Source organism: Hemibagrus wyckioides, linkage group LG24 (assembly GCF_019097595.1).
Source record: "Hemibagrus wyckioides isolate EC202008001 linkage group LG24, SWU_Hwy_1.0, whole genome shotgun sequence".
NCBI lineage: Eukaryota > Metazoa > Chordata > Actinopteri > Siluriformes > Bagridae > Hemibagrus > Hemibagrus wyckioides.
In genome coordinates this window covers 4,537,456-4,545,574 of record NC_080733.1, presented here as the reverse complement: position 1 = coordinate 4,545,574, position 8,119 = coordinate 4,537,456, and the positions used below count along the sequence as shown (strand labels likewise).

The following is an 8,119-nucleotide window of genomic DNA, read 5'->3' as shown; positions in this document are numbered from 1 at the left end:
AGGCAGGTGGTTTTAATGGTATGGCTGATCAGTGAATGCCTATTAGTGTTCAGTTGTGTTTATTTCATCTGCTGCTATATTTACATTTATGTTTATTTCTATTTTGCACTACCTCAAAGTTGTACATCATCTCATTTTATTTCATTTCATTGCACATGTTCTTTTTCTTTTTTCGGCACTAAGTGTCCTGTGTTTTTGTGTTGTCTTTTTGTACTTATTGCTTTTGCACTGTCTTGTCGTTGCTTTCTTTGCACCTAGCTGCACACTTTGTACTTTATGTGGCTCGGACAAACTTCGGTCCTAGCTCTGTGTTGTTTTTTTGTGTTTGAACTATATGTTGTGTGTTTCTGTAGCCCCAGGTTGTTTCACTTCACTATGTACTGCATCAGCTATATGTGGTTGAAATGACAATAAAGCTTCTTGTATCTTGAATCAAAAACATACTCATCATGGCACCTGTTAGTGGGTGGGATATATTAGGCATATATATATATATATATATATATATATATATATATATATATATATATATATATATATATATATATATATATAAGTAATCGTTTTGTCCTCAAAGTTGATGAGGTGAAGTGAATAAGACTGATGATCTCCTCATCATGGCACCTGTTAGTGGGTGGGATATATTAGGCCGCAAGTGAACATTTTGTCCTCAAAGCTGATGTGTTAGAAGCAGGAAAAATGGACAAGTGTAAGGATTTGAGGGAGTTTGACAAAGGGCCAAATTGTGATGGCTAGACCACTGGATCAGAGCATCTCCAAAACTCCAGCTCTTGTGGGGTGTTCCCGGTCTGCAGTGGTCAGTATCTATTGAAAGTGGTCCAAGAAAGGAACAGTGGTGAACCGGTGACAGGGTCATGGGGGGCCAAGGCTCACAGATCCATCTGTGGAGCGAAAGGACGAGCTACTGTTGCTCAAATTGCTGAAGAAGTTAATGCTGGTTCTGATAGAAAGCTGTCAGAATACACAGTGCATGACGGGTCAGGGCTATTTTGGCAGTAAAAGGGGGACCAGCACAATATTAGGTAGGTGGTCATAATGTTATGCCTGACCAGTGTATGTTTAATCCAACTCAACCGCATGCTTTAATTCGGAGTGTGTTTTGTCAAAGGAATGAAATATAAATGAAATATAGTACACATTTAATAAGGAGCTTAAGCTAGCAGTTGAACAGTTGTAGGCCTTAATGATGATGATGATGATGGATAAAAAGTGGTGTCTTATGGGTAAATTGTTTTACAGTGGCATGTTGCAAAATGACGTAGATAAATAAATAAATAAATAGAGAAGTCCCGAAATTAGCTATCCAGGCCTAGAAGGTAATATTTAGTAGCAGTCTGAGACTTGTATCGTGTTAAACTCCGCCTATGAACACCCATGTCTGTGGTGCTAGTCTCTGTTCCTCTCAGTCAGGTGGAACTAAAACCCTCTGCGTCTCCAAGCTGAGATCTTAAATCTTGATTTGACCTGTCGGAATGTGTGTGTCCTACTGATCTCACTCAAGTCGCGATCATCTGCAGGTAAATATACGTGTTAAATTGTTGCAACGCTAATCGGAAGTCAGGGTGCATGTATTATTTTTTTTCTTTACGCAGATCCACTGCGTGCTCGTGAGCCTGAAGCGCGCGACGCGTACAGAGAAAACTTCAGGTCGAGATAAAACTTCAGAGCGTTAGGGTTGAGTCCGGGGGAAAAACCTTCCCTGGCGTTGTTTAGGTTAATATTTGGACTTCCCCTGTTTAGTTTGTAATAATTCCTGCTTGTTTTGGTGTGATTTTGCCTAGACGCCAATGGAGAATGCGAGTTGAGAAAGACACCGGGGTTTTTTTGTTGTTTTTTTTTACCTCAGTTGTACGTGTTTTCCTCTGGTGAGGATCCTTCACTTAAGAGAAACTTGTCTGAAACAAGTGATTTGTTTGCCTAGTGATAGCTGGGACGGTATTATAGCACGATCCCCCCCCCCTACCAAAAGAGCTGTGAAACAGGATATAAATACAAATAAATCTAAATCAGTACACAGGTTACTCTTGTACAGTTTCATTACACTGAACGCAAACTGGGGCTCAAGTCAAAGGAGAGCTTCAGTGATCTTTTCAGGGGTGTTCAGTGTGATATTAATATCGTGATAATTAATGTCACGATACGTCTCTGTACACTTCAGTATACTGTACCGACAGTGTCGTCGGTATTGGTATTCTGATCAACTGTACTGTTACAGTAACAAACTTTGAGGTCATTTCTTTTACAAGTTGTTTAATTTCTTCCTTATTTTCAGTGGATATTTTTGCGACAGTACTGTTTATATAAGCATTTGTAAAATCATTAAAATACTTTAAAAAAAATCTCATGAATAGTAACTGTTAATAATGTATGTTCTAGATATAATATCTTGTCTAAACACAACAGACATTACAAATTTATAATATTGTCATATATATATATATATATATATATATATATATATATATATATATATATATATATATATATATATATGGACAATACTATATATATATGGACAATACTATATATATATATATACACGACACTTTTTTGTACTCTTGTCATGAAATACTTCCTGTTTCATAGAATTAGAATTATAGAATTATATATAATATAATAAATCAATTTGTAATACAGCTAACTCTACAATATAAAATGGTTAATTGGGTGGTCGTTTTTTTTTAATAAAGATAAAAAAAGTCTTAAAGGTTCTAGAGAGAGGTTCTCAGAAGGAACCCCTCTGGAAACCTGGAACGACTTATCCAAGGAAGCCTTTTGTGCATCTAAAAGGATAGGACTAAATGCTATATCTCTGAATAAAAAAATTCTTTATTAGGGTGAGAACAACACGCAATAAAAGTGTTTGTCCTGTCTTTGAGAGATTGCAATGTTTGAATCTGACAGTGGAACCCAAGGACATGCAACTGGTGGTGGTTCCTGGGTGGATAGCAGAATGGCGTACTGTTTCCCCTGACAATCACAGTGACACAAGACAATCGCTGGTGGTTGTGTATGCGGAAAAGGGTAGATGGCACTTTATGAGTGTGTATGATGCCGTGGTAGATGTGAGCAGCAGTTTGAAAACATGCAGTTGGTTTCATATATTTCAGAGGAAGCCTTCATCCACCGTGGTTGTTGTTACTGTAGCTGTTATATAATAGGGGAGAGCTGGCTGGGGGATAGGACTGGCAGGTGACCAAATTGTGGAGAAACTGCAACCTGATTTGTTGAGGAATCTGGATGAATTCAAGCAAAGATTGTAAAAACTAAACATAGGAGCGATTCCCACACCCCTTACCTTAACCGTCTTATCTTTTTCAGCTTGTTACTTAAGTTTGAGATCACGCTCGAACTTTCCTTAAAAACTGACTTGTTTTTAGCTTTCAGCAATTTTGATCAAAGCAATGTAAAAGTATTTTTCTTTCTCAGTTTCTGTCTCGGTTTTAAACTTTCCTCAGTTGTTTGTTGAAAACATTAAAGGTCTTGTGCAATGTTAAGAAATGGTTATTATTTTTCATTTAATTCACACACCTAGAGATGGTATGATGCCACTTTTTCTTTTCCGTTACTGATATTGAAACTGTGTGCACTGGCTAATACTCATGTTTTTTTGTTTGTTTTTTTTACCTAGCATTAAAAGGAGCTGCTTTAAATTGAAACTTAAGATAACTATCAGAAATGGTGATTTATTGGAAAGAAATAGGTCTGCTATTTAGCATTACGCTTTGTTTAGTGTGAAATATTCCAACACCGCTAATATATCAACTCCCAGACATTGGTTTGCTAAATAGACAAACTACTGGTGGCTATTTTATCATGTGACCTGCTTTACGTCACTTTATTTTACGAGCATTTTTAACCCCAGCCATTTGAACCGTGAGAATTAGATTTATGTGTCATGTAATTTATTATTATTATTATTATTATTATTTTTTTTTTTTTTTGTCTACCTAAACAGCTCTTAAAATACAACACAATTGTCCACCACCACCCCTTCCCCTTATACAACAATGAATAGATGTTGCGTGACTTGGAAAATTTACAAATCGCCGTAAAATCTCGCTGGTTGACATCAAATTAGAAAGAGAGATTTTTGTTTGGTTTTAAATGGATTTTGTGTTTATGGCAACGTTTGGAAAGTGGTACAATTTCTGTTATCAAGGATAGTAAGCATGTATTAACCTCTGGGACAATTTGACCCCAGAAAAAACAAGCACTATATCAAACATCTAGAAATATTGTGTCTGCAAAACAGAACATCATCAAGAACACATAATAGTTCTTTATTTACCAAAAGACACCTATTAAAGTTAGGCAAAGTCAGGGATTGTCCAATAACTCGTGTTATTTACAGTATGTGAATGAGTATTTGTGAAATACAGAACAGAAGCTCACTAAAACGAGAGACAATGAACAGCATATTTATTTACCAGTAGCTTAATGGAGGTCATATTGTCAGATCTTTAAGTACAACTATTGAATATATAATTCTTTGGATATCTTTATGCTAATATCACCAGAAGCCCGGATGAAAATGGTGTCAAAATGAAACTGGTATCAAATAGCTTTAAAATGCCTGAGGGTGAATGTTGTATAAAACAAGCAGTTTAGTATTTAGTATTTAGCTGATTGACTGTATCATGCAGTACAGTGTTTCACAGTGTGCTGCTCCACTTCTAGATTATTCCACACCCTTCAATAGGAAATATTCTGCATTCAAATAAGGAGGTTCTTCAGTTCTTGTTTTTTACTTCTTGAAAGGTTTCAGGAGTTTTCAGAGGTTTCAACAGCCTCGTTACGTAGCCTCTTGGTAGAAGAACAAGAGCCAACTCTGAATGTTTAATGCTTCATCGCTGGTTATGACAGGAGCACTGACGTCTTCTGGTAGAAAATTTGTCTTTACAGGAAGTAAGTTAAAATGGGAATATAGTACAGCAGCCAAGGAGTCTGAAGATGGATCTGTTTCATCAAATATGGCAGGAGAATTTTGTTTCTAATGAGGCACAATGTTCAATTAGAAATCAAACCATCTGCGCATAACATCATCGAACAATATTGTTATCATTTGTGTAATATTCACATTCGGATAAAACCCTTGCTCTTGCATGCGAGTGAGTTTTTTTAACGAGTGAGAACAGTTCGGTGCCTTAGAAGCGTTTTGATATTCAGAGTTATTTAATATGCTAGAATGATTTATTATAAGATGTTAATGCATGGATGAAACCCCTGGCATTGTTTTTCCAGCTCTGTGAACGTTCACGCTTCATCTGTTATCTCGTTATTATCTATTTATTATCTAATCGGTTTCAGATTCCTTTTCTATTTGCTGATCAGTGACGCTAAACACAGCACGCTGCCTGCTACACGTGTATTTTCAGCAGCACTAATGACACTATTCAGGCAACCGAATACGTTCACACGGACGTATAGCTTTCACTCTGTGCAGACTCTCAGCATGTGGGAGCACAAAGGGTTAATGGAAATGTCATTTGAATAGCCGGTGGTGTGACAGACAAGGATCCACTGTGAATACCGAACAGTTGCCTGATTCTGTACGCTTTCAAACCTCAACTTTGCTTAACAAATTGAGCAGCATGTCATTCAGCAGCGCCCCTCACAAAAAATAAAAATAAAATCAAGGACACGCAAACAGACGAGCGAAAAATTCAATTTGAAACCTGTCCTTTATAAGTTGACCTCATCTCGCCGGCCCCATTACCTTTATCACCTCCGCCGTTGACGGTAAAGTCAGCGCTCTAGCAGGGGACTTATTATGCACCTAGTTTTTGGATGTACTTCAAAATATCAGCTCGACAGTCTGCCCAGACATTTCGTCTTTGTTTTGTCTTTTCTTTTCTTTTCTTTTCTTTCAGGGTTCAGGGTTTTCTGTTTCCCACTGAGCCTTTCTTACAAACGCCCAAGGGGTTTGGTGGTGTTAAAATAATTGGCACGTTTTAACAAGCTTCACGAAAGTGTCCGCCCTATCAAAATGTGAGAGAATCACACTGGGACGTTGACTAGACATGTTAACTTTAAGCGTTTATAAATTCTAGGAATAGTCCTGTGAATGATAGTCAGTAATATCAGACTCACATGCTACAAGCTCACACACTTTTGTATAGCGCAGGTTAGTTCCTGTCGCTCACGACACCAGTAGACTGGATCTAGAGCTGGACATTTTGACCGGAGTTCCTTCAAGTGTGAGCTGAAACCCTTGACAAAGCCGCATCTGTTTTTGCCCAAGGCATTCGGGGGTTGGTTTGCATCACCTTTAGAAATTTCAGAGCCTCATGCTCCAACGCAAAACAATGCATTTGATTGTGAATCAACTTCCGAAGAGTTCCTCTCATCGGTCTGACTCACCAGATTAATAAAATATTATTACTTAATCAAAGCAGCCTTGTCATGTTTGAACATGCTTCATGCGACTGAAATGAGATCTTTTCACCTCTATTAGAGCACGCCGGTTCCAGACTCTTCAAACTGTCTTTTGACAAGTTTGGAGTTTGGAGTTATGCTTCCCCTTGTGAAATATCCATGAAACGAGTTCCAGTTATCGCTTACGTTATGGCAGCTTTAAAACATTGTAGTTTAAAATGTTCCTGTTTCTTAGGCTCTCTTATTCTCTCTCTGGAATAGAGAAAGTATTTACTGCATGCTACAGGGCGCTGACACTGGAGACTCCTTACAAAAAAGCTAAATTAGAAAAACGTCAACCTAAAGAGATCTTTTCTTCTGCCTTCTGTCATAAGGGCAGAAAAAAAAACCCCTGGGCACTGGAGACTCCTTACAAAAATACTAAATCCTAAAAACTTCATATCAATAATTAGACCCTGTTTTTGGTGGAAGCATCTGTTCGAAAAGTTGCGTGTGAGTTCTGTACAAGCATGCGAATGCACAAGAATGAACACTTTCTGTCCAATCAGATTAGAGAATTTATCATCTCTGATTGTCTAAAGTTTACAACGTGTTTTAACCTCCTGTTTAACCTGCTCCATTGTTCTGGTTCTTGCACTTTAATTCGTCGAATGAACGAGCTTCTTAATCTCATTTTTAAATCTTACGCTTGGATCGTCCAGAAACTTTCACACTCTTGTAATTCGTGTTTTGGAGAATGTGAGTGTTTTGCCTTGAGAAGTCAAGCTTTGGGGCAGATAACTATACATGCAAGGAAGCAAGACAGATCTATTACAGACTCTGCAGATTTTGACGAAAAACATCTTTCAGACATATTAAAGAAAACGGAAACTTCCTCAAACATTGTTCATGGCTCTTGGAATGGTGTTTGTCGCTCTTTGGAAATGAAGCTGATGCTCATATATACATATATATATATATATATATATATATATATATATATATATATATATATACACATATACACACACACACACGTGTGTGTGTGTGTGTTTTTGCTAAAAATATCCAAGTCAGAAAAGGAAGTGAAAGGAGATGAAATGCAGATTAAGGATTTTATTGTTTGTTGGTTTTCCGAAAAGTAAGGAATTTTGTTTTGCTTTAAAATGCACATTATGCGCACATGAACACAACCCAGTAACATTCCTGGTTCCATCCCAATGCCATTCCTGGTGCCATCAAAACAAACTGAAAGCACTCGCACGTCGACTAATCCCTCCCTTTAACTCATGCAACTTTCAACATTTGCATTCGTACTGCAGATCTCATCCTTTTCAGGAGGCTGGGGTTTTTTTGTTAGATAGTTTTTAGTCTAATTCAGGAGACGTGAAACAGCTTGATGCTTCACTCTATACCTAACCCAAATGATTGGTACACAGCATAAGCAACACATCATTGGAGCTCTCTGTGTGCCATTTGCAGCCCCTTATCTGTAATCTGCACTTTCCCGAAGAAAAGCTTCTCAGCGTCTCTGGCTCTGAAGACTTGAAATTCTAGCAGCAGTAGTGAGGGCTCGGTCGGGGGAGGCCGCTGCACTGCTTGACATTGTGTTTCAGTTTCACACAAAACAGCTCACCGCACTTCCTATGTGCCGGGTAGGATGGAGGAGCACGGCTGCAGCCCATTGGCTGGAGACGCTCCGCTGGTTCGTGGTTGTGCTAAAATCAGAAGGGTGGCTTGA

The 8,119-nt window shown here is 38.0% G+C and overlaps 1 protein-coding gene across 3 annotated transcripts in view; it reads left to right on the top strand.

Moving 5' to 3' along the window:
- The first annotated feature begins 1,380 nt into the window (after nucleotides 1–1,380).
- Nucleotides 1,381–8,119, top strand: part of card11 (caspase recruitment domain family, member 11) — a 40,012-nt gene continuing 33,273 nt past the window's right edge. For all 3 annotated transcript variants that reach the window (XM_058378148.1, XM_058378147.1, XM_058378146.1), the window contains exon 1: nucleotides 1,381–1,538. The gene's annotated coding sequence lies outside the window, so the exon portion shown is untranslated. The remainder of the gene's footprint in view (nucleotides 1,539–8,119) is intronic.